The sequence below is a fragment of the Lucilia cuprina genome, chromosome 2 (assembly GCF_022045245.1).
Source record: "Lucilia cuprina isolate Lc7/37 chromosome 2, ASM2204524v1, whole genome shotgun sequence".
Classification (NCBI taxonomy): domain Eukaryota; kingdom Metazoa; phylum Arthropoda; class Insecta; order Diptera; family Calliphoridae; genus Lucilia; species Lucilia cuprina.
Window position 1 is genome coordinate 24119576 of NC_060950.1, and position 25490 is coordinate 24145065.

Sequence of the window (25490 nt, forward strand, 5' to 3'; positions counted from 1 at the left end):
TCAGTTCTAGTTCAGTTCTAGTTCAGTTCTAGTTCAGTTCTAGTTCAGTTCTAGTTCAGTTCTAGTTCAGTTCTAGTTCAGTTCTAGTTCTAGTTCAGTTCTAGTGTTAGCGTTAGTTCAGTTCTAGTTTTAGTTCAGTTCTAGTTCATTTTCAAATTCTTTAACAATTTCTTAACTTGTTATCAAATTTGTGGGTGTTTAAAAGAATTAACATCTTAATGAACTAATTTGCTAAAGATTAAGGTATTAAAAAGATAAAAACAAAAGCAAGAACAATAAACTTGGCATACAATAGTATGAAAGAATTAAAATCTTAATAATTGCAAGGATTAGCAAAAGCGGATATTTCCTAAAGAAGACCATATGATTTTGTTAGGCGGTTAATCTATTTAAACGTTTTATAAAGCAACTAAACAATAAAAAATTCTCACAGACATAAATACAAGACAATGCTGGTAAAAAAATGAAAGAAAACATAAAAGATTTAAGGATAAAAAGGATCACCGAACTAATTATCAACATATTCGTAAAGTATTATAAGAAACACAAAATACCAGTATGTATGAAAGTTTCTCGAAGGAAAAAATTGTAACTTAAGATAAAAATCCGATTGAGTTATTAACTACTTACATGAATTACAAACGATGTAAACATGTAGAATGCATCTACATATATAAGTTTACGTGCGAGAGAAGACTAATGGCAAATTCAAGGTATTAGATTCATATGACGATTACGATTTTAAACATCATCCCTTAAACTGTGTCGGTAATCGTTAAATACTTTAAACTACTTTTAAAATTCGACTGAATATTTTGTTAAAACACTACGCACTCTCTTTTAGGTAACTTACATGCGACAACAATTAAATAGAGTACAGCAACGTACATGTATATATTATTAATTTGAATATTTTAAACCTTTTAAATTTAAGAGTTTAACTAATGTATCATAAATGTCTATATAAAACGATCTCAAGATCATGAATCAAAAATTGTATTTACATAACCATTACAGAAATGAGAATAAGTATTTTTTCTCACGCAGTTTTTACTTACAATTTCAAAACTTCTGATCCATTTAGTTAACACATTGAAGAAATTTATTTTCAAAAAAAAAAAAATAATAATAATGCTAGTACTGTCAACCCATACCTTAATAATAAAGATGGTTATATATCCATAAAATTAAAATCCTATTTATAACGACCGTTCATAGGGTATCAACATTAAATAGGTATATAAGAAAATCCGACGATAGAATTATGTTTTATGTCCTATACCATCAGAAATCATTAGATAAACCTATACTTCTAGTATTATTGCAAAATCTACAGGCATGGCACTAATTCCGCCATCGAGATCCAGCAAAATATTCTTATCTAAGATATTTAACATCTTAGATACCTCACTAGCAACAGAGAAAAACTCCACGAGCTTGCACAACACAGATGGTCGACTGAGGCTACCTGTAGACTGGCGAGGATCATGTGGCCGACGTAAGACCCACGTAGATCACGAATCCTTATTCAGTCTCCGAGAGCAAATCTACGGAACTTAATCGCAGTGGTGTCTGGCCACTGGCCTTTTGGGCTCCATGCTGGAAGACTTCCTTCCTTCCTTTCTAGTAATGAGTTCTGCAGGAGCTGTCAAGATGAAGAGGAAGAAGAGAGTACTGTTCACTTCCTCTGTCAGTGTCCTGCCCTAGCGGAGAGTAGCCTGAATCTGCTAGGAGCCAATGTCATGCATGACTTAACGGATCTATCTGAGGCTGACTTCCGAAGGACAGACTCCTTTATTCGTGCGACTTAATGGTTTGGATAGGAAACTAGAGTAGTTGGATCGAAGTGTAATAATACGCCGACCATTTTCTTTCTCTTTTCAGGTATCACAAAGGGATCACAACATGGACCCAAGTGTGTTAGTAAGTATTAAGACGTAAAGTATCTTTGCAGTCGCTGGAACAGCCCTCTATGACAAAGAAAACATTCGTTTTCCTCCCTTGAAGGCACGAAAATGTTTCCCACGTACATCTGCTGTACAATAGTGTAAACGTCGACTCTGATGTCGGGGACTTTCACCGTATTCGAGCAAATCCCTAAGGTACAAAACTCCATCTCGCCGACTGCATAGTGCTGTTGATTATTATTATATCCCAGAACTTCAATATCTTATATATACAGCGACTCAAAAACGGCACATTCCATTAAATAATCATTTCCGCTTGTACACCGGCTGCATTTTCATTGAGGAAATTGGGCAATCTGTATTATCATCCTTCAAGCTAAAATATCAACGATTGAGAGGACTTAGAGTTGGGTATCTAAGAGATATATCAACATTTATACCTATAGTCAAGCTGGTATTTATTCTCTTAGTGGTGTGTTTTTTACACCTAAACTTGTCCATGAATGCCGGTCGTTTCTCAATGAGATGGCGAGATATTCAAACATGACCCTTATATGGATCAAAATATGGCCAACCTTTTTGGCAAGTGTTGGAACCACACTAAGTAAATTGGAACTGTAATTAAAAAACTGATCATAGACATCTGTTATACCAATGCTCAGAGAACCGTTGGTCAAGTGAGTACCCATGCTTGAAAGCTAGAGTTTTTGGCCTTATATGGAACCACATAGCACTCCTTGATCTTCAAAGAGTACAAAAGGGTAATCCGATATAGGTCATGTCAATGTAAAGGTTGTTACGATGTTAGACTCATTGGTTTTCCAATGACTTTTGATGAATTTAATAGAATAAGGACACATATGAGAGACGAGCCCATCTTCTCTGTAACTGTCCAGCCCTGGAAATGACTTGAAAACGAACTGTATTTACGAAATATATGAAGATGTATAAAATATTCAATTATAAAGACTTATTTTGAATCTGTCTAAATAAGTGTGAATTTCAAATTCTCACAAGACTGCAGGTAATCCTTACGCTTTTCTATTTATTGATATTTCTGTCGTTTCTTTCAGCTCTCCATCAAAAAAATCTTTAAAGTTTGGAAATGAGTAATCGAGATTATGTAGTTATTTAACGCATAATATTGTTATCAATAAAATTACTGAATAATGTCCATAGACCTTATGACACACTAAATTGAGTCATAATGTCCATGGACATAATGACAATTTCAAAGTGTCACAATGTCCAAGAGCAATGCGACAGAAAGTCTTTGGATTTCAAAGAGTCCATTTATCAAAAAAAAAAGGTTTATTTTAGCGAAGAGTTTAAAACCCTTGCGACCGGCCGAAGGTCGGCAATCCCGTTTTTAAAAGGAATCCAAAATGCAAAATACAATTCTTTCGGGTTAAATGTGTCTCTTTCTTAAATTCTAAAAAATCAATACATTTCTGTTTTGAAAGTGTAAAAATGTCCATGGACATTATGACATTTTAAAAAAGTGACATTATGTCGTTTTAAGGTATATTGCCATTGACTATTGAAATTTCTTATAGCTATTCTTACAAAGGATTCAGCTTTGGACCCAAGTAATAGTGCATTAGCAACCTTTCAACCAAAGATTTGTGATCGAAAGTTCGTAAAACTCAATAGGAAATCAACCAGCCTTTCAGTCGGAAATCTATACCTTCTTTCTGGAGGTTTGAGGATGTTTGAAAACCATCGTCTTTAGACGGTTCAAGTCCACAGTTCAGCAACAATAGTTAGTTCCTAAGTTATTTAAGGTCCCTGAAATATTCGTTCATTGCTTACGTTCAAGAGATTTTCCAAATATTCTCATTAAATGTTTTTTTGATGAAACTAAATGCCGTAACATGCGGTTGTCAGATCTTACAACGTTGTCAGTAAAATGTTCAGAAAATATCTAATAATCATCTTACATATTTTCTTTTGCAACGTTGTTAGAAAAATCATTACCTAAAATATTGCAAGACAAATTATGTAAGATGACACTATTATTAAACATTTTTTGCACATTTTACTGACAACGTTGTAAGATGTAACAACCGTGTAAACTAAATGCCGTAACATACGGTTGTCAGATCTTACAACGTTGTCAGTAAAATGTTCAGAAAATATCTAATAATCATCTTACATATTTTCTTTTGCAACGTTGTTAGAAAAATCATTACCTAAAATATTGCAAGACAAATTATGTAAGATGACACTATTATTAAACATTTTTTGGACATTTTACTGACAACGTTGTAAGATGTAACAACCGTGTAAACTTGGTGTTGTGTCGATTACAGATTGAAGATCCATATGTCTTTTTGAGTAGAATTTTGAGTAGAATTTTTAATGGATTTTCTCTTTATATAATTTAAATTCTATTCAATGTAATCTACTAAGTTTTAACATAAACTACACAAACAACATGGAGAAATACTAATTTAACAAAACTATTTGTGATACCCTCGTATTTTCCATTTCAAAACACGATAAATTCGTTCAAAAAGTATATTTGAACACTTGTGCAATTTTCAATACAATTAATCATTCATGTGGAATTATTATTGTTAATTTGTAGGATTTACAACCCGCATGTTTATTTTATAGTTTTTCTGTGGCCATTGCAAGTGTAAGTGTATGTATGAATAACTAGGTCAATTTAATCCTTTTAAACAAATGGAAATATAAATCCTTTCAAAATATTCATACATATTTGCAAAACAAACTCTTTAGCCAGAGATACGAGTAAATAGACGAAAACAAGTAGATGTTTTACTGTTAATCCTTTAACTCCTTTCATGTTAATAACCCTAAATATGAAATAAACCCTAAAAATATTTTCATATTTTTAACATAATTACGATTGAAACATGAAAAACATATTTGTACACATTTGCCACATAAAAAAGAAACTATTTGTTGTAAATGTACATAAATACTTGAACGTAAATGTAAGAGTGAATTGTTGTGCGCAGGCGCACATGTATACAAACAGTAGCCATACATACACAAACACAACGAAAACTACTTGTTTCCTGTTTAACAATAGCTACTATTGATGGATGGACAGACAGACGGACGGACAGACAGGACGATGTTTGTGTACATGGACACTAAAAGAAATAAAGAAAAATATTTTGTTTTTCACATGTCGAACAAGTGAAATGTTTTGACAATACTCATCCCAAAACAAATCCCACGAACGAATGAACGATTGAACGAACTAAAATATCGAACAATGCGAACAACTAAATCACAGTTATTGTTCAAAAATGTTTTTCTGCTCTTGTATCAGGGGTTATTTAGGACATTTAGGATAATGATAAGTTTTTCTATTCATCTTATGTGTGTGTGTGTGCGTGTATTTTCAAATATTGCGACTAAGAGATTACAGTTGTTTTGGTCAAGTAAAGTAGTTTTGGGCGGCTAATAGAGGGAAATTAGCAATTATTCACTTTACAAATTAGTGAAAATCTTTAGTAATTATCTACTATTTCTTTTGTTTAATATTTTCTATGGTTAGAGGTGCAATAACACACTCATGTTTAGAAAACTCAGCTGCCTTGCTCTGCAGGTCCAGAGTAAAACTAAGTTATTAAAAAGATTAAAAATTTTGCAACATCTACTTAACAAAAAAAGAAAGAAAAAAATAAACGATTAGTACGATTACAGTATTTTAAGTTCATTTTGAAAATTATATAGACATACGCCTGCATAAAAATTTGCCAAAATAACACATACCCACACATACCTATAAAACATAAATTTTGAAAATCAAAAAACAAATCTTTTTCTTCTGGAAATCCTCTTGCATTCAATTGTGTAATTTGTATCAATGGATTTTTGTAATTTGTTGTTTGTGTAATTTCATTTCATCTTTAGATCTTGTCTATCTGTCTGTAGTTTACATTCATAACGTAATCGCTGTTTTCCTAGAATTGCACCTTTTTTTAATGGAATTGTTGTGTTATTTGCCACTGGCAGTTGTAATTACATCAACTTTGCTCAATGTTCATTCATTTAAGATCTTTTGCCGCCTTTTCATTGATCTGATTATTGAGAGATTTTACTTTCAGATTTTATTTTCTAAACCATTGTTGTTGGTTTACCGCAGCTGTCAAGTCTATTGCTAATGTTATGATCTTTTTATTATTATGTAAAGTTTTCTTAATTTTAAGATTAACATAATAAAAATAAGCCACTAATTTGTGGCTGCCTTTAAATTATTTTCGTTTTCGGGAGGGTCTGCGAGTATTTGTGTGTAGGAGTTGATTAATATCTGGCAAATTAGTTAGTTAGTTAGTTTGAAAGGAGGATGTACATATATACATCAAATCCGAAGAAATACACCTAGGCTTCTATAGGTGCTGTTGTGCGCTCCATCTGGCAAATTAAAAACAGAAATTTTCGAAACACTTTTATAAAACGTAGAGTTTTTTTCGTTAGAACTTATAATTTTTGCAATAGCCTGGGACTTCATGGAACATTCTCCGCAAAAAATGAAACTTCTACAGTTTCTTCGACTTGCTGAGACCTGCACGGTTCTTTAGGCAGAGATATATGCCATCGAGAATCCGGGAACTAAATCTCAAAAGTTCGATTATGTATATATACTTGGAGAGCCTTGCATCAATCAAGGCTCTTAACTTCAGTGTTCAATCATTGGTCCAACACAACAACATCACGTTGAATTGATATGGGATCCAGTATATGAACCAATAATTGGAATTCAATGGTTTTCAAAATCAAGTTACTGCATAATTCTCTCTACATGGACCAAATGGGGTTAAAACATTAAAGTATCGACTTCATGGAATCTTCTCCGTAAAAAATGAATCTTCTACAATTTCTTTGACTAGCTGACACCTGCACGGTTCTTTAGGCAGAGATATATGCTATCGATACAGCCGCGAGAAAAATCCGGGAACTAAATCTCGAAAGTTCGATTATGTATATATACTTGGAGAGCCTTGCATCAATCAAGGCTCTTGACTCCAATGTTATTAAGTAGAAATGTCTTTTTAATTGTATTCAATCATTGGTCCAACACAACAACATTACGTTGAATTTATATGGGATCCAGTATATGAAGATATCCGAAAAATGATATATCTGATGAATGCGCGACCAAAGGCTCATGTCTAGATTTAATCCTTGCGCAAAGGGATAATCACACTTCCCTGGAGTCCCTATCAAAATTGATTAATGACGGGACTCTTAACTCAAATGTTATAAAACAAAATGTCTTCTCAATTGTATTCAATCGTTGGCAATACTGACACTGAATTGGTATGGGATATACGACATGAAGGCATGGAAGGAAATGAAATATCTAATGAATGCGCAATATGAATATCCCTTTCGCAGAGGGATATTCACACTCCCCTGGTGACCCTATCAAAATTGATAAATGACTGGGTTTCAGATAAGTGAGACGGAACTCAGATGGTCAAATATCACCGCTTGTAAAATATATGAAGACTGCTCTGGCTCACTCTGACAACACATACGACTAGGACTCTTTTGCCTCTTAGGCTTCTAACTGGTATAATTACTGGGCACTGTATGATTAAAAAAGTGTCGGAACGTATGGGTTATCCACATTATAGCAACTGTAGGAACTATTTGGATGAAGAAGAAGTGAAATCGGTGACGACTGTCTAGCTTTACAAGAGCACAGACTACTCTATCTTTGTAGAGCTCTTTTCCATGATGGAAACTGTCTCATAGATGTGTCACTAGTAAACAAGATTGTTCTAAATAGAAACACTGGCTGGTTTTCACAAAGATCGCATGAAATAAGTAGTCAACGAAATAAGGGAGAGAAACCATTCTCTCAACATAAGGGAATGGCAATTCTAAGGATATTATAATGAGCCACAAGACCTCCAAGTGAACTCGCTAATCAACGAGCTACCCATGTAACCTAAACCTAATGGCCTATTTATAATATTAATATGACAATAATACATCAAATAAGAAGAAATAGACGGACATAGTTCCTTCAAAATTCCCATCAATGCTCTTGAAGGATATTATATCTGAAATAGCATCAATACAAATAAAGAGTTCTCTAGATAACTATGATGATGTATAATACATCAAATCCAAAGAAATACGCAGACATATTTTCCTTCCAAACAATGTTCGTGAGGAATGTTATATCTGTTATATCTCAAATAACATAAATATCAAGATATTTGGACATAATATCGACAAAACTGATGGCAAAATATTCCAGAGTGTCACTGCCCCATCCATATGCTTTATTTTTATGTGAATCTGGTCGTCCAATTTCACAGAGTTATAACCGTAATTCTGTGTTTCCGATCAGAATCATAACTACCACGAAAACTAACATACTAAAGAGGCTCCTCGAACGATTAGGAGATATAATCTTTGTGGTTCTATCCACAGTTTTATTATTGCAAGTGCTTGTATGTGACTGTCTCCCCTATGTTCCCCTTGGGGGCATGTTAACTTAATGAAATCCCATCTTGGTGTGAATGCAATTTGAAGGAAAAGACATGCTGAAACTATATCTAGTCTACCGGGAATATAAACTGGTGATGATCAATTGTATCTTAGGTCTTTTGATTTGACATGGGGTCTAACCACAAAACCATATAAACTGGAACTTTGAGTGGCCAGTTGCCGGCAGGATTGAAGTCTTTAACATTCAAAGCTTACCTCTAGAATAGTATTTTTGCAATCCAATGCTATCTTAGATTTAACTTTATTGCCTGATTTCGCTTTTTTACAGTTTTTCCCTTTTGCAGTTAAAACATTCCGTTTTTGCATGGACTTCTGCCCGGTAGCTAATGTTAAGATTAGATAAACGGTTTTATCCCTCAGTTTAGAGTCAGTATTTTTACGAGTATTTGGTCTAATATTCCGCTTGCACATTATATTCTATCTACATTAAGTTTATCAAAGTTGCTGAAAAAAAACTATGTTTTTGAGGATAGGGGAAGTAATACACTTCCTATCGATTATGATTGGAAATTTGATATACGATCAGACTCACACTATGTTTGTGAGGATAGGGGAAGTAGTTCACTTCCTATCGATTTTGGTTGGAAATTTGTTCCACATACGTGAAGTGCGGCTAAAGAATGAATTTTAACTGTAATGTTTTCTATGAATCACAGGCCAATCAACCACAAATGTATGTGTTTTTATACACTTTACCTTCGTGAGAAGGGTATATATAAGTTTATCATTCCGTATGTAATTTCTGTATTCTAATTTTCAGACCCCAAAAGGTATTTTTTTGAATTTTCTATAATACAGAACCTTGAAATATTTAATTAGGTGAGAACCCATAAAAGGGAACTTTTTCGTTTTTCAAAAGGTACTTTTTTTAATATTCTATAATATTAAACCTAGAAATATAAAATTAAGTATCTAGAGTATAAATTAGGTGAGAATCCACAAAAGGGAACTTTTATGTAGTTTTTCGTTTTTCATAAGGTACTTTTTGAATATTCTATGATGTTGAACATAGGAACATGAAATTAAGAACACATAAAAGGGAACTTTTTGGTACTTTTTTGTTTTCAAAGGGTAGTTTTTGAGATTTCTATTATAATGTACCCAGAAACATGCAATTAAGTATGTAGAGCGCGCATTAAACGAGAACAAGTCAAAGAGATTTTTTTTTATACTTTTTCGTTCTGCAAAAGGTACTTTTTGAGTTTTCTATAATATTGAACCTAGAAACGTGAAATTAAGTTTATAAACTTGAAATTAAGTATGTTGAACCCCAAGTAAGTGATGTAAATGAGAAGTTTTTGATAACGACGGTTTTTTTAACACACCATGGTGAAAGATATATAAGAATTGGCACAGCCGAATATAGAACTCTTACTTGTTAATGAAGGACTTGTCTTGCGTAAAAATAAACGGATATATGGAACAGGTCCTTTTCAAAAAAAAAAAAAAAAACATCAGTGCTTCAATGGCAGAAATGAAATACTGCAATGCTTTTTCAACTCTTGAAAAATGTGTTTAGTCACACTGTATTTTCAAGCATCAAGAGTTTCCAATTCCTTAATACTTACAGCAACCACAAATATAGATGGAGTTTGACATAGAAGGTCACAATAAGAAATAGAGAAGGAGAAATAACGGATCCTTGAATTCGTTTGATAAGATTTCATTTATAACAACTGTTATCTCTCAGAAGGTCGGATTAGTTTTGTAATGAGTCTGTATGTATAAAATTTAGGATTTGGCAATTCCCATCACATCTCACTAATTTGCTAATTTCTATGACATTAATGCTAATCATATTCATTTAGCAACCAAGTAAATTTGTAAAAAAAACCAGTTCAAATTGATTTAAATCCGATTTAAAGATAAAAACACAAAACATACGTTCGTTAACTGGTGGCATAAACAAATTAAATCGGCGGCAAGTGACATAATAATAAAATTAGTAATAACAAATTTAAAAAAAAATGACAATTTAATCTTTTGTGGGAAAATAATTTGCCAGTAAAATTGAAAGGGTTTGTGCCACCCTCTTTTTGAAATCTTTAAATATGAAAATATTTTAAGAATTTAATATGGAAAAATTTATAAAAAATATGATTTAGAGTTTTGTGTATAGTAATAATCATAATTACTAGGAGGAACCTGTCAATTGCAAAATCATTTTAAATACTATTTAAATATTTTTTATTAAAGGTAGTAGAACAATTTTGTTAATTGTGTCTTTAATAAATTACATAGTTCTTGTGGGAATAATGATTTACGAATAAGTTACCTACCCTTTTCTGGTTTATGTTTTCATCATCATTGTGGCTTTAATACTTAGTACTGTCGATAAACCAAAAAAGAAAAAAAAACATTGTGCAGCAATTAAAAGGGTGTTTCTTTAAATTTTACAGCAATAAATAGAATGACTGACATTTAAACAGTTGGGCGTTTAAGTGAAAAGCCTTACAAAGTTTTCCTTTTACTTTGCACACATTCATTTACTCACACAATTTACAAACAATTGTCATTTTGTTTTTTTTTTTTGCGTGACAAACACGCGTTTGTAGATTTTAATCCGTTTGTTTGCCAATGACATTTGTAAAGCTTCTGCTTAAGTACAGAACTTTTAAATTTGAATTCATACATTCATGTACACACAATTTTAAAATAGCATTTTTCTAAAGTAGTTCAGATTTCCCGAGATAATAGGAATGTAAAGTTTTTTAAGATTTCTGAAGTCCTTAATATATGTAAGGCACCACCGATGTATTAAACATTTTAACTAATATTATAAATCAGATTTGTAAAGGGAACAGATGTCTAACACTTTTTATATCATGAACCAATCGACCACAAAAAGGTGTTTTCTAGGTATAACAAGTGTTTAGCATAAAATTGGCTATCGGAAACATGTTTCCTTCAGAGGAATCTAAGAGTCAACAATACCTTCGCTGTCTGTTGTATGCGATAAAGTATTTCCAGCTTATAAACGGGCAGGAGCCGCTAAATTATTCTTTAACTCGTTTAAGTTGATCAAAGTACTTTTCGTGAACACCTAGACGAGATGAATGGGCTCGCATACCCATTCGTTCGTACCGTATCGTATTCATTTGACACCAACTGATTTTTAACGGTAAGCCCCACTGTCGATTATCTGAGTTATTTTTTCAATAAGAATATTTAAGTGCTTAACATGACGGCCTTATTTCATGATGGTCTTTTTCACCCACTGGGTAGACTTGGAAACAAACTACCACGCACCCCTGAATCCTTCTATAAAGTATTTTGATGACAATCTTTGTACATAGCTGTGTCGGTCCATGTACAAACACTTTGCTGACGTACTCGAAATATCTAATCTCATGTCATATTGCCGAATGTCTTGTTGAGGAATGACAGGCAGCTTGGGATCAATCCCAATGCATACTGGTCTAAAGTCAAGGAAAGGGGCGGCCCAAAACATCAAGTGAAATAAATCTTTCGGATATATCAGAAGGTGACCATTCATTTAATGTCAATAAAGAAGGAACCATTCCATGGCATTCCTTAACCTTTTAAAGCCCGCGAAACTACGCTACTAAGATGGCCCTGTTATTTCGTCAGCAGCACCTAGAGACTTATTTGGTAATCCGAAATAGCCAGCCAATAAAGCAGGATCCCTCTTTATGTCGAGATATTATGCCAGAGGAACCTAAAGCACCCTACTCCGCGAAGTGTAAGAGATACTCAACGAGTTCAGGAATCCAACAAAGGTTCACCCAGTGACATCTGTTGAGAAGGCAACAGAACCGAAGAGAGAATCCAGACATGTGTGGAATAGGATATATTAGTCCTTAACAAATTGACCAACCAAAACAAGTCCTCCGAGCAGCTGGCCATCCGTAGTGCAAGATTATAAGGTACTCTGATTGGTTCCCATGCCAAATAATTCAAAGGAAAGTCCGATGAGACGTTTGACATCATTAGTTTATAGTGCAGGCAGACTAGAAGTATTAGTAGCACCTCTTTTCCCCGGGATATTACAATAACACCAAGATGGAGATTTTACCAAAGTAAAATGCACCCGGGGAGTTGTCATTTCGACAATAATAATTCCAATATCAGCCCCAAAAAAACCTCTCCAATAACCAGTAATTCTGCCCTTTCACTTGCGGTTATATATCCTCCGAATTGCAGTCATACCCCGGGGAGTTAAACATTTGTAGAGTCCGATCTCTAAGAAAACTCAAAATAGATCGAGAGAAATGATAACCGAAATCAAAATCTATTCGTTTAGATAAAGGTGACGCTCATTTGTACAATTTGAAAATATCTAGAGACACATCATTACTTTCATCAAAATTATGATTTAAGGGCCAAATAGACTACACAAGCGGCTTGACAAACATACTAGAATTTTACGTTTGTGCAAGCATGTTGTGTTTCGTGTTTGTACAAATGCTTGCGGTTTGCTTGTACAAAAATAAAAAAATTATTTTTACACAAACATATTGAATTTTTGTCAAACTGTTTGTATTGTTTATATTCAAAAATAACATTTTTTCTACAAAATTTATATTTCGAAGAAAAATTTACATCCATATCTTTGCAAGTCCACAAAAACGTGAAAAAAATAGTGTTTGTACGGGCAATGTTTGTGTAGTGTATGTTGGAATGAAAAAAAATATGTTTGTCAAGTCGCTTGTGTAGTCTATTTGGGCCTTTATTTAAAAACGAAATCACAATTAAAAAAGTATGTTCAGAAAACTGCTAAAACTTGATTTAATAAGAAATTTTGTTTAATACTACTGCACTATTTTCTAGAATAAAATTTACGACCTCGTAAAACATCTCAGAACTAAATATCAAGGCGTCCACAACATCTGCGTCTTGCTCCTCTCAAAGAACTCACTTTAATCGTGTTTAATTTGCAAAAAATTCTTAATTACATTCACTCCCTGTTTTGACCTAGGGCCTCGAGAAACATCCCAGAACTAAATCTCAAGACGTCGCCCTAATTATCACAATGTATGGTTATTTTTTATCTTAAGGTTAAATTGATAGTTTTCATACACAAAATATTTTAACTGGCAGAATAACTTTCGTTTAAACAATAACCGGAGGTGGAGTTAACGGGGCTTAATCGTGATATAGGTTATAAAGATTTTCTCAATCATTGAGAAAATTGCCTAAGATGAAATCATCTTAGGCAACAACTATTCGAATTGATAAAGGTTACAGGATATGAGGGAATTAAAGAAAATGAAATTGAGAAACTGTTCGCAATAGAAAATTTTTATATTCTCCTGACATTTAAGTTATTTAACCACTTACGGAGTTTCAAGGAATACTGAGGTCTGTTTTTTCTTACGTAAAAGGACATCTCTTGAACCTTAAAAGAAATTTAAATTTTTTAACAATCAATTCCTTTAAGGTTTTTTTTTTAAGTTGTAACGGCTAAAAATATGTATTTAGAAAATTTAGAAGCCCACAAAGTTTTACCATTTGTTTTATACTTATTTTCTACTCTAAATGTTTGCTGTTCATCATTAAAAGCTTAATGTTTACTGACTCTTCACTGTACCATTCATAATTTCTTTCTGTGTTGTTTTTTTTTTTTTTTTTTGTAGGTGTGGCACTTTTTTTTAAACCAGATTTTTATTGTTGCTTTAGAAAATCGAAACAAAAAGTACCAACCGAAAAAAATACAACTAAAGTTTGTTTGGTATCTTTTAAGTGCTCTTAAAAGTAAATACAACAAGAGTTGGAAAAAAAGGAAACCATTTAAAGGATTTTATTTCAGTCTCATACTGACAGGCATCACAGAAAAGCTAAACAGCAAACAACAACTATCACAGTTCATCCCCAATTTGGTTAAAACGACTTTTCTTTACGTAGAACGGGTTTTTTTTTGCTGTTACGTTCAAAATCAAAATGCGTGTGAATTGTAATTGCGAAAAAAATCACACTTGTTTAGTGGGTTGATCTGTGTTCCATATACTGATGTATGTTGTGTTGTTGTATTCTTACGTTTTGAATTGATTTATAACCGACTCATATGCTATCAAATCGTCCGTGTTATTTTTGATTATTTATCCATATTAATATTGATAATAACAGTGTTGAACAAAATTATTCGTATGTATTTGAAATTACATATTTCATATTGTCGAAGACTTTGCTACAGTTGTACCCAGCCAAAGATCTTTTCTTACAGCGATTTTTCTCGATTGTATAAAGGTTATAAAAGCAAGTCGGGTTAATTCCAGATTCCATTAGGGAAACTCTTCATTTTGAATCTAATTTATTATATATAACAAACTCAAGAAACATTTCAAGCATTTAAAGTCTTCTGTCGTCATTTTCCGGATTAGTTATTTCCCTTTCCCAGATAAATATTCACCCACACAGTAACTCTCACATACATACAGATATTCATATATTCTACATATGCCTGACTGTTTGAGGGTTTATTTCCTCTATAATTGGCTTTCTTTACATTTTTTGACATTTTCATATTTTTGATTTTGACGGCATTTGTTTTCTTTTTTTTTTCTCTATTCATCTTCTTCTTTTGTCAAAATATGACACGATTTCATTTTCAATAGAACTTCTGGTTTTTGTGGTTACAATGTACTCTCATATTAGTATTTTTTGGATGGGTGGGTGTTCCATCCATCCATACATGGTATTTAATAATAATTATATGTTGTTTTTAGGATTTAAATGGGTGGTTGGGCGGCTAAATGGAAACTGTTGGTGTTGGGCGTTTGCCACACTTGTCTTGTGTTGACAAACATATCAATTAGTGAAATTAGTTGCAGATAAACACTTACAAACAATTATTTATAATACACTCATACATACACAGTTATTTGCGGTATTATTAATTTTCTAAAGTAATTGGATTATTTCAAATAGAAGTTTTATGGATTTATCTGATAAGAAATTTGTTATTTAAAGATTTATATATTTAAAATAGAAATAAAATAATTGATATATGGATTGAAGTGCTTTGGATTTGATAACTAGACTAGACTATAGATTAGACTATAGACTAGACTATACTATAGACTAGAATAAAGACTAGACTAGTCTATAGACTAGACTAGACTATAGACTAGATTAGACTAGACTATAGACTAGACTATAGACTAGACTATAGACTAGACTATAGACTAGACTATAGACTAAACTATAGACTACACTATAGATTAGACTATAGATTAGACTATAGACTAGACTATAGACTAGACTATAGAGTAGACTTTAGAGTATAGACCAGACTTTAGACTAGAGTCTAGAATAGGCTATAGACTAGACTATAGACCAGACTATAGACTAGACTATAGACTAGACAAAGGCTAGACTATTGACTAGACTATAGAGTAGACTATAGACTAGACTATAGACTAGACTATAGACTACTCTATAGACTAGACTATGGACTAGACTATAGACTAGACTATGGACTAGACTATAGGCTAGACTATAGGCTATACTATAGACTAGACTAGACTGTAGACTAGACTATAGACTAGACTATAGACTAGACTATAGACTAGACTATAGACTAGACTATAGACTAGACTATAGACTAGACTATAGACTAGACTATAGACTAGACTATAGACTAGACTATAGACTAGACTATAGACTAGACTATAGACTAGACTATAGACTAGACTATAGACTAGACTATAGACTAGACTATAGACTAGACTACAGACTAGACTATAGACTAGACTACTATTGTCTTTTATTATATTGTTAACCGAAATTGGCGTAGCGAGTACTTTAACAAAAAGAAAGCTAGACTAATTGTAGTAGAATTGCTAAACTTATATGAAATGTCAATAACAAAATTCATTATTCTTAATTAAAAACTTTATAAATCACGTGTTGTTGATGATAATAGAAAAAATGTTCTCAGTGTAGTTATCTAACACAAAATTGCAAGTGCTCCCTCCATACACATTTCAATGTTATCACTGTCTGTCTTTTTCCCCTTTATTTCATTTCAATTGTCAGCCAGTTTTCGTTTGCTACTTCAACAAAACTATTGTTGTGGCAAAAAGGACATGTGCTGCTAACAAATTCTTAAGATTCCCCTGTTTAAAGAGGAGGCGTGTAGTTTTCTCAATTAACAACAAGAACGTTAAAAAGACATTTGCTTAAATCTTTATAACTTGAGTAACGAAAAAAGCAAATAAAAAAATACATCTTACCTTCAACATTGTTTTGTTAGTTTTGATTTTGCTCCTACAACTCCTCACTTTTAGTTTCATTTCAAAAACCGCTACCGGAAACGTGTGTTCCTTTTAGTTTCCATTGGTATTCTTAAGGGTTTGTTGACATCATAAAGTATTTATGTACTTTACTTTAGTTATTGTCGGCTACAAACACATGATGAACAGGAGCAGGAGGAACAACATTATGTTAATCTCTTCATATTTTTTAAAGTTGTAATATAAAACTTTTTTCTGTTGGCTTCTTTCTACTACTTGCTTTTGTTAAATTGATGGATGGATGTGTACAGTTGATTGTTGTTTTTTTGTGTAATATTCATACTTTTTGGCTCGTGTTCTATTTCCGGTTGATTATTTTAATTGCACAAACTATTATGAAAAACCGTGAAATGAAAGCGAAATGCTTTTTTCGCTGTATTGTTTATATTAATGTGGTCCATGCATATGTTAGGTGTTTTAAAACTGAATTCTTTTGTTTAGTTATTTTAAATGGTTTTAACATGTCAGTTTAACAAGGATAAGTTTCCTGTCAGTTTTGTCAAAGGAACAAATAAAATTTACTGCTCACATATACATAAAATTTTATAAACATTTACTACAAAAGACAATACTTTGTTAGGAAATTAAAGGACTCGTGCCAAATGTTTTTTTTTCTTACATTTTATGGTTTCTCGTTTATTGTAAATTTTGCGTAATTTTTTGATTCGATTTCAGTGATGAGACTCTTTGATGAATAAAAAAAAATTTTAAATTTGGGACGGTACATCTTAAAAACGTCACTATTTGAGGATTTGGGAAATCAGTGAAGGCGCATAGCCTTACCACATTTTTCATTCTACATTACATATCATGAATAATTATCGAGATCGTGCGATTTGATTACACATGAGAAATTATATCTCCATAATTTTCTGATATGCACTGGTTAACCTAAAGGTAACTTTCGCTATACAGACAAAGTCTAGTCTATAGTCTAGTCTATAGTCTAGTCTATAGTCTAGTCTATAGTCTAGTCTATAGTCTAGTCTATAGTCTAGTCTATAGTCTAGTCTATAGTCTAGTCTATAGTCTAGTCTATAGTCTAGTCTATAGTCTAGTCTATAGTCTAGTCTATAGTCTAGTCTATAGTCTAGTCTATAGTCTAGTCTATAGTCTAGTCTATAGTCTAGTCTATAGTCTAGTTTATAATCTAGACTATAATCTACTCTATAGTTTTTTCTATAGTCTAATCTTTATAAAAAAATTATTTATCTTATAAATACATATGTATGTATACATTAGAACCTTAACAATAGCTCCAAACATAATTTTGGCGAGTGTATGTGTGAAAACCAGTTTAACACAAATGTTCATTTAAATTTCATGATCTTTAAGGACTTACGGGTTACTCCTTCAAGTCGATTTCTTTGTACAGCTTTTGTATGCGAAAAGAGTACAAGTCGTACAATCAGCATAAAGAGCATGTGCATTATGCTGCAATTATTGTTAAATATTTCGCGGTGGTTGACAGCTGCATCGTGGTTTTGAACTATACTACATACTATTCAATTTAGACTATTTCAATTATTATGATCTTAAGTATAAAGAAGAAAGAAAAAGAAATCAAGTCAAGGCGTGTGCTCTTCATCTTTAAATATCACAAGACAAGAAACACACATTGCTTCCTGTTTAACGAGAGATGTACTAGGTACGGCTTTTGTCCTGCTATATTAACTACTTGTATTGACAATTCTTACCGGAAGGATCATTCCACACACACACACACATAACAAGCGTTTGTATATCTGTGTTTGCAGAAGAGTGGTTGTTTCTTTTGCAAATTTCTTATGGGTACTTTTTCATAATTGTATTTCTTTTATAATTAAATCTTAAATATTTTGTAGATCTCTTTATTACACACATTGTGATTTACTTTAAGGATCATGCTCTATTATTTTCATATTTTGGTTGGATTTTTTTTGGAGGTGTATCACCATGTGCTGTTATTAGATAAACATGTGCAAAGAGTTTTTCTTAAAAAATATTGTTCAAGGACAATAAAAATAACGCGTGCTTAGGGTGTAAAGAGCAGATTTTAATTTATCAAAACAGTTTTTGAGGCGTTATTTAAGAGGGTGGCGCTGTAAGAAATAGAAAACTTACATCTGCTTTTAAATAGGTTTTTGGAAGACATAAAGATTGTTTATCAAATGGTAAGTAGAATACTGTATAATTAATGCTTTTATTAAAAAAAATGTGTGAAAATTCACGGTGTTTTTTCATATAAAATGTTCAAGGAATTTGGAAGTTTAAATTTTAAAGGTGATGTTGCTATCAACTTATTCCGAATTATTTAACCCGTTGAGTAACTTTTACTCTTTGCCTATTGGGGCGCCAGTAAATGTTGGAGAATTATCAGTTTGACATTGTATCAAATTTATATCTAGCTAATTATGTATTCATCAGTTGCGTTTGTTGTCTGGGAATGTATTATGCTCTCTGTCATTCTGCAAGGTCTTCACTTGTGAAACTCTTCTCTACCGGTGCTTTTCCACGAGAGCGGTCATTCCCGAAATTATGTATTCATCAGATGCTTTTGTTGGTGCTTGCAAGAAACACCTCTCTACTGGTACTTCTCCGCCTTGTCTGATGACGCATTATACTATCTGTCATTCTGCAACGTCATCACTTGTGAAACCCTTCTCGACGTGTTACTCTTTGAATATTCTCGGAGGAGCGCGTTCATTCCCGAAATTAGGTATTCATCAGATGCGTTTGTTGGTGCTTGCGAGAAACACCTCTCTGCTGGTACTTCTCAGCCTTGTCTGGACACGCATTATACTGTCTGTGATTCTGTAATGTCATCGCTTGTGAAACCCCTCTCTACCGGTGCTTTTCCACGTGTTACTCTTTGAACATTTTCGGAGGCGAGCGGTCATTTCCGAAATTATGCATTCATCAGGTGCGTTTGTTGGTGCTTGCGAGAAACCCCTTTCTACCTGTACTTCTCCGCTTGTATGGGGATTGATAATGCTACCTGTCATACTAAGTACAACGTGATTACATGTGAATCCTCTCTTTACCGGTACTTTTCATCTGTTCCTCATTGAATATTCTCGTAGGGGAGCTGTCATTTCCGAAATTATGTATTCATCAGATGCGTTTGTTGGTACTTGAGAGAAACCCCTCTTTACCGGTACTTTTTAACGTGTTCCTAATTGAATAACACGATGTTACAGTGGCTTGATGAATGATCAAGAAAAAAAGGAACACAGGTGACCCAACAGTGTCTCTCGTAGAATTCTTAGTCTGTAAATTTAATATAGATAAATTATCGAGAAATCTTGTAGACATATTTACAAAATATTGTTTTATTCAGATATCAGAAACCAGACCTACAAAATCAAACAAATTAGAGAAGATAGCATTTAAGAGTATCTCAGTGAAAACTTATGCCTTCGATTAACTCTCTTATTTACAAACGATCCGTAGAGAATAACCTAACCTAACTATTATATCAAGTGTCACGATAACTCAAGCAACGAAATTGCAAAAATCATACAAAAAACTCCCTTCACACATATAAATTACTTCTCAAAAAAACAAAGCAACTAAAACTTTCCAACTTTAACTTGTACTAAATTTATAATGTCTATTAACAGAACATATAGTTGCTGCTTTTAGTTGTTCAATTTGATTAATTTGTTAAAAAACTTAAAACTGCAGACAATGTAGATCGTAATAAATAAAAGCGCACATTGAGTAATTGCCTAAAATCACGTCATTCACACTAAAAGAGGAAATAAAAGAGGAAACAAAAAGTTATACGTAAGCGGGTGGGTTTTCAACTCGAATGTATTTAACAACACTGTTCCTCAGACCGATTTAAAAAGGAAAAAAAACAACAACGGCAGTAAAAAAAATTACCATCTAATCATTGTTTCAAATGCGCATACAAAATACATTTATTTAAAGGAACAATAAACAAAAAGCGAAAAAAAAATATTTCAACTCCTGAAATGCAGATCATTTGTAGCGATAAGTTACTTTTTAGAGAAATACGACAGAAATACTCACATGCAACAAACAAAAACTAAAGAAAAGCTAAAGCGGTACGTAAATAAATAAATGGAATTTAAGCAGCGAATTGAGCACTTGAAACAAATTACCCTAAAGGGCAGTAACTAACGGACTGTAAAGAAATTTTTTTTGTAACACATCCATCCAGTCATTTACACTACTTCACGACTCTCTTTTAATGAACCCAGTATGTGACACACTTGTAAGTATGGCAAATTGTTGGTATTTGTTTCAGTTTTTTTTTTCTTCAAAAATATGCAGCATGGTACGTAATGGAACTGTTTTAGTTTTTATAAGATCATAGATAAAGTGGGTTAATTTTTGAAAATTATTTAGACAAAGTAACTGTGTACCCTTATATTTTGTTTTCCTTATACGAATTTTGTGTAATCATATTATAAAATAAATAATCAATAAATAATGTACGTAAGAATACATACATTTATGTATGTATGTAATTATGTATATGTTTTACATACATAATTGTAATTAACAGTATCTAGAGTACATATGTATACTACATTATGGTGGCTCTCAAAACAAAAGATACTTAAGTTGACATCGAAAATTAAAATTCAATTCAATATGTTTGTCCTGCCGTCAATACTTGGATCTAAGGAAAGAATTATTATTTTTTGAGGTTTTCATAGATTTTTTCAAAGACCTTTCATCTGATCTACAAATTTCGATCGGTAACTCTCATCAATTTCGTATTATAACAAAAACAAATAGCACCGTAATATTAACTTTAAACATGAAATCGGAAAATCGAAACATGTTTTTTTGTTGGACGTAGAATTTAGATCATACAGCCGAACGGCTCATAACTATAGACGAACTGACCAAATCTCCAGTTCCTGAATACATTCAATACGTGTCCCTTTCAGTGTATCCTGCACACTCTGGAAGGCTATATACAAACATATATCAGCCACAGAATAGGTCGGGTTCTTTAAAAGTTATGCGGAACATTAGTGCAACTAAAGGCAGAAATCTGCTGCTACACGGTTAGCTCAAAATTATGTGGTTCTATTTTAAAAAATTAAGAAACAAGTTTACAGATAGAAATCTGAATTATAACAAATATGGCGCGTATTGGGGTTTAACGTATTCACCGACATCGAGAAGGCATTAAGAGCTTTATTACGTGATACGGTAAAATCAAAGACCGTGTTGGATTATAAAAAAATACCTAACCGGATACTCTCATATGGGTACCAGTCTACTCAGGAGTAGTCGTCAACGAACGAGCGAATTTACTTGCTTTAAAGGGAAGGAAAAGGAAACCGGAAGTAGTTAACTTGAAGAACACAAAGCCTTTCGATGCAACAAGGGCCGAATTAAAAAATATGAGCGATAGTGAAATTCATTAAGCCTCTTTGAAAAATTAAACGATGACTAGATCCATAAATATAATATGGAGGAGAATGATGAGAGGCTTGAGTGATCATATGTATTTAGTATGGAGTAGATTGCTGAAACAATTCTACAAAATTAGATGTACGGATTCAAATGAATGTAGAGCATGTGTAGAGGATAGTGAAGCTCTGAACGAAATTAGATTCGAATATCATCGAAGTGATATTATTCTAAATAAAAAATCTTTCACGAACATCGACTGAAAAATTCTTAGAAATTACTTCTAGGAAACTGAGTTGAAACTGTGCAGAAGATTTTCAACGTCAAGGAACTTACTATGTGAAAGGCATACAATGTCTGAGCTAAGTCCCATACCCTGTATGAAGGTTCTTAGGTTGAACTCACTCTATGATATACCATAGTAGTAGTATAGTATACTATTTTTACTAAATAGATTGGGTGCGTTCTTGGTTTTTGATTATACATTAGCCTGTGGATCAGGGTTCTATAAATCGTCTTTCGAATAAACGAACAATTGACTTTTTGTCGAAAAATGTCGAAGTCGACTTTTTTGGAACAACTCGACTATCGTCTATGAAAAAAGTCGAAACGTCGACTTTATAAATAAAAGTGGAAAAAAGTCGTAAAAAGTCGAAAAGTCATAAAAAGTCAAAAACTCGAAAATAGTAGAAAAAAGTGAAAAATAGTAGAAAATTTTTAAAAAGCGGAAAAAAATCAAAAACTCTAAAATAATTGGAAAAACTCGAAAAAAGTAAAAAAAATAGTCAAAAAAGCAAAAAAAAGTCGAAAATAATCAAAAAGTCTAAAGTCGATTATGGTCGAAAAGTCGGAAAAACTCGAAAATAGTAGGAAAAAGTCAATAGTAGTCGTAACTTTTAAAAAAGTGGAAAAAAAGTCAAAAACTCTAAAATATGTAGTCGGAAAATTTGAAAAAAGAAACAATTGTCGAAAAAAAGTTGAAAAAAAGTCGAAAAGTCGACTTTTTATAAAATGTTAAAAGTCGAAAAGTCTAAAAGTCGACTTTTAACTAAATGAAAAAAGTCGAAAAACCGACTTTGCATAAAATTCAAAAGTCGACTTTTAACTAAATGCAAAAAGTCGAAAAGTTGACATTTCGTTTCAATTTTAGAACCCTACTGTGGATCCAGCCGAGTTGACCTACACAAAAATAAAAAATTATATATTTTCTTCTGTATGCAAAACTATTATTCATTAATTTGTTTGTAACTGTTCATAAGGTGATTTTTAAACTATTTTTTTCCATCCGAGTTCTTCCTTTAAAGAGACAAAGTGAATGTCTCTGTAAAGTCTTTTCTTTCCTCAAATCCACAGTAAACCAAAAAGACTATAGCGTTTTTCGCATTAAGAAACTCAGATGTTACTCCATTGAAATAGAATTGACTCCAAGGAAAAAAACCTAAAGAAGTGATGATTTTAACACAGGCTTGTCATAGGAGGGATGTCCTTTTTATTTAGTTCCAAATTCACTACATCTGAAGTCATTGTCAGTAAGTAATGGTTATGTTTCTTGTTTGGAAATTATTAGAAAGTGACATTGTTGTATTATAGAATACAACTAATTAAACTTAAAAGATATTAACATAAATAAATAAATTAAAAGCATTATCAATTAACTGTAAAATAAAAATGTTTACTATTTTCGCTTCTTTGGAAGTCAATTAACATCACTTCCATTACTACTTTTGAAGTGGTTATAAATGTTATTTTGTGGAAGTATTTCTTTTTATCATTTTTGGGACAAATTGCCTAAGTACTTATGTTCCCCTTGAAAAGTTAAGCATTTCCATAAAAAAGGGGGGAAAGAAATTGATTGATATGTAGTCTGAAAATAAAGTTAAAACTGACAAAAGGATATCGTGAATTCTCAAGAGTTATAGAGCCACTTCCTATCCCTTGCATAAGGCCCTTTATAGAAAGTCTTAAAAATTCTTCTGATTTAATTTAGAACCTTTAGAATTTGAAGCATCTGTAGCTCCAACGTTTTCATTTTAAATATTCCTATTTAAAAAATTATAAGAAAATCAGAGCCAACAATTAAAATTTTTAAATGAAATTTATTGATAAACCCTTTTTAAAATTTCAACAATAAAGGATATTTTTCTATGATGGGAATAAAAAATTATTATCAACTTGTAAAATCAATATTATTTTTTTCTTTTATAAATCTTAAACAAAAATAAATAAATCCAATTATAATGCCACAAATATTTGTTTAAAATAAACCGAACAATAATTTTAGAGATAATGGTGGAAATGGTACATTGAATGCAGCAAAAAACAACAAAATCAAAAGTACAAAAAAAAAACAAAAAAAGTAAAAGACAAGGGTTAAGAAATGGCAAATAAAAGGTCACTTACATTTTCCCTTACTGCATAATAAAAGAAATGAAAACCAAATAAAATGCGAGATGAAAAAGTTTCACATCTTTTTGAAAAGCGGAAATCACACATCTACTTAAGAAGACATTAAAATGAATTTCTCATTCTACATACAACTTATCACACAAAGATCAAGTAAGTATTGCCGCAGCAAAGGAAAAACTTCAAGAAGAATGTACTTTCTATTGTACATCTTCAAATAAGTTGGTTAAACAAATCAAAGGAATCATTTGTGGTTGAATGAAAAACGCCTTTAAATGCAATCAATGAAATGGAAAGTGCCAGTCAGACAAGCAACTCGTCAGTCAGTCATTCAGTCAGCCAACCAGCATGAATTTAACCACTCATTCACATTTATTCATTCATTCCGTTGTTGATTGCAATGACATTGCCACTCACACACACATTTCCACAGCCTCAAGAACAAGACGTCCAACAGTTTAACAATCTGTCAAATTGTTAGAAATCTGCGAGTTCATTGAATTGTCAAAAGTGTCATGCGTTCTTGTACTTAAATAAAATCGCAACGTTTTGACAGAAAAGCAAGCCCAGCCAAAGCGTGCAGCTTATTTTCCCATTTGGATCGGCATTAAATTTCTTCCTATTTTTTTCGTTACTAACCTTGATTTGAGCACGTCCTTGCATGCGGGTGTTTAAATATTTATATTCATTGAAGTTCATTCAGACATTTACAGTTCTTTGTAATGCATTCACGTTGTACAATGTGAGAGAAAAATCTTAGGAGGAATGACAGGTTTCGAAAGGAGTATATTCATGTCGTTTTATGCATCACTTCCCAGTTTTATAGTCTAGTCTATAGTCCAGTCAAACTATAGTCTAGAATATATACTTCTTAACTATAGTCTAGACTAGTGACTAGACTGTAATTTAGACGATAGTCTAGTCTATAGTTTAGTCTATATAGACTAGTCTATAGTCTAGTCTATAGTCTAGTCTATAGTCTAGTCTATAGTCTAGTCTATAGTCTAGTCTATAGTCTAGTCTATAGTCTAGTCTATAG

General features: G+C 32.3%; 1 protein-coding gene across 1 annotated transcript in view; it reads right to left on the minus strand.

Moving 5' to 3' along the window:
- Positions 1-25490, minus strand: part of LOC111676995 (fez family zinc finger protein erm) — a 52964-nt gene that overhangs the window by 13128 nt on the left and 14346 nt on the right. The gene's annotated exons all lie outside the window — the stretch shown is intronic.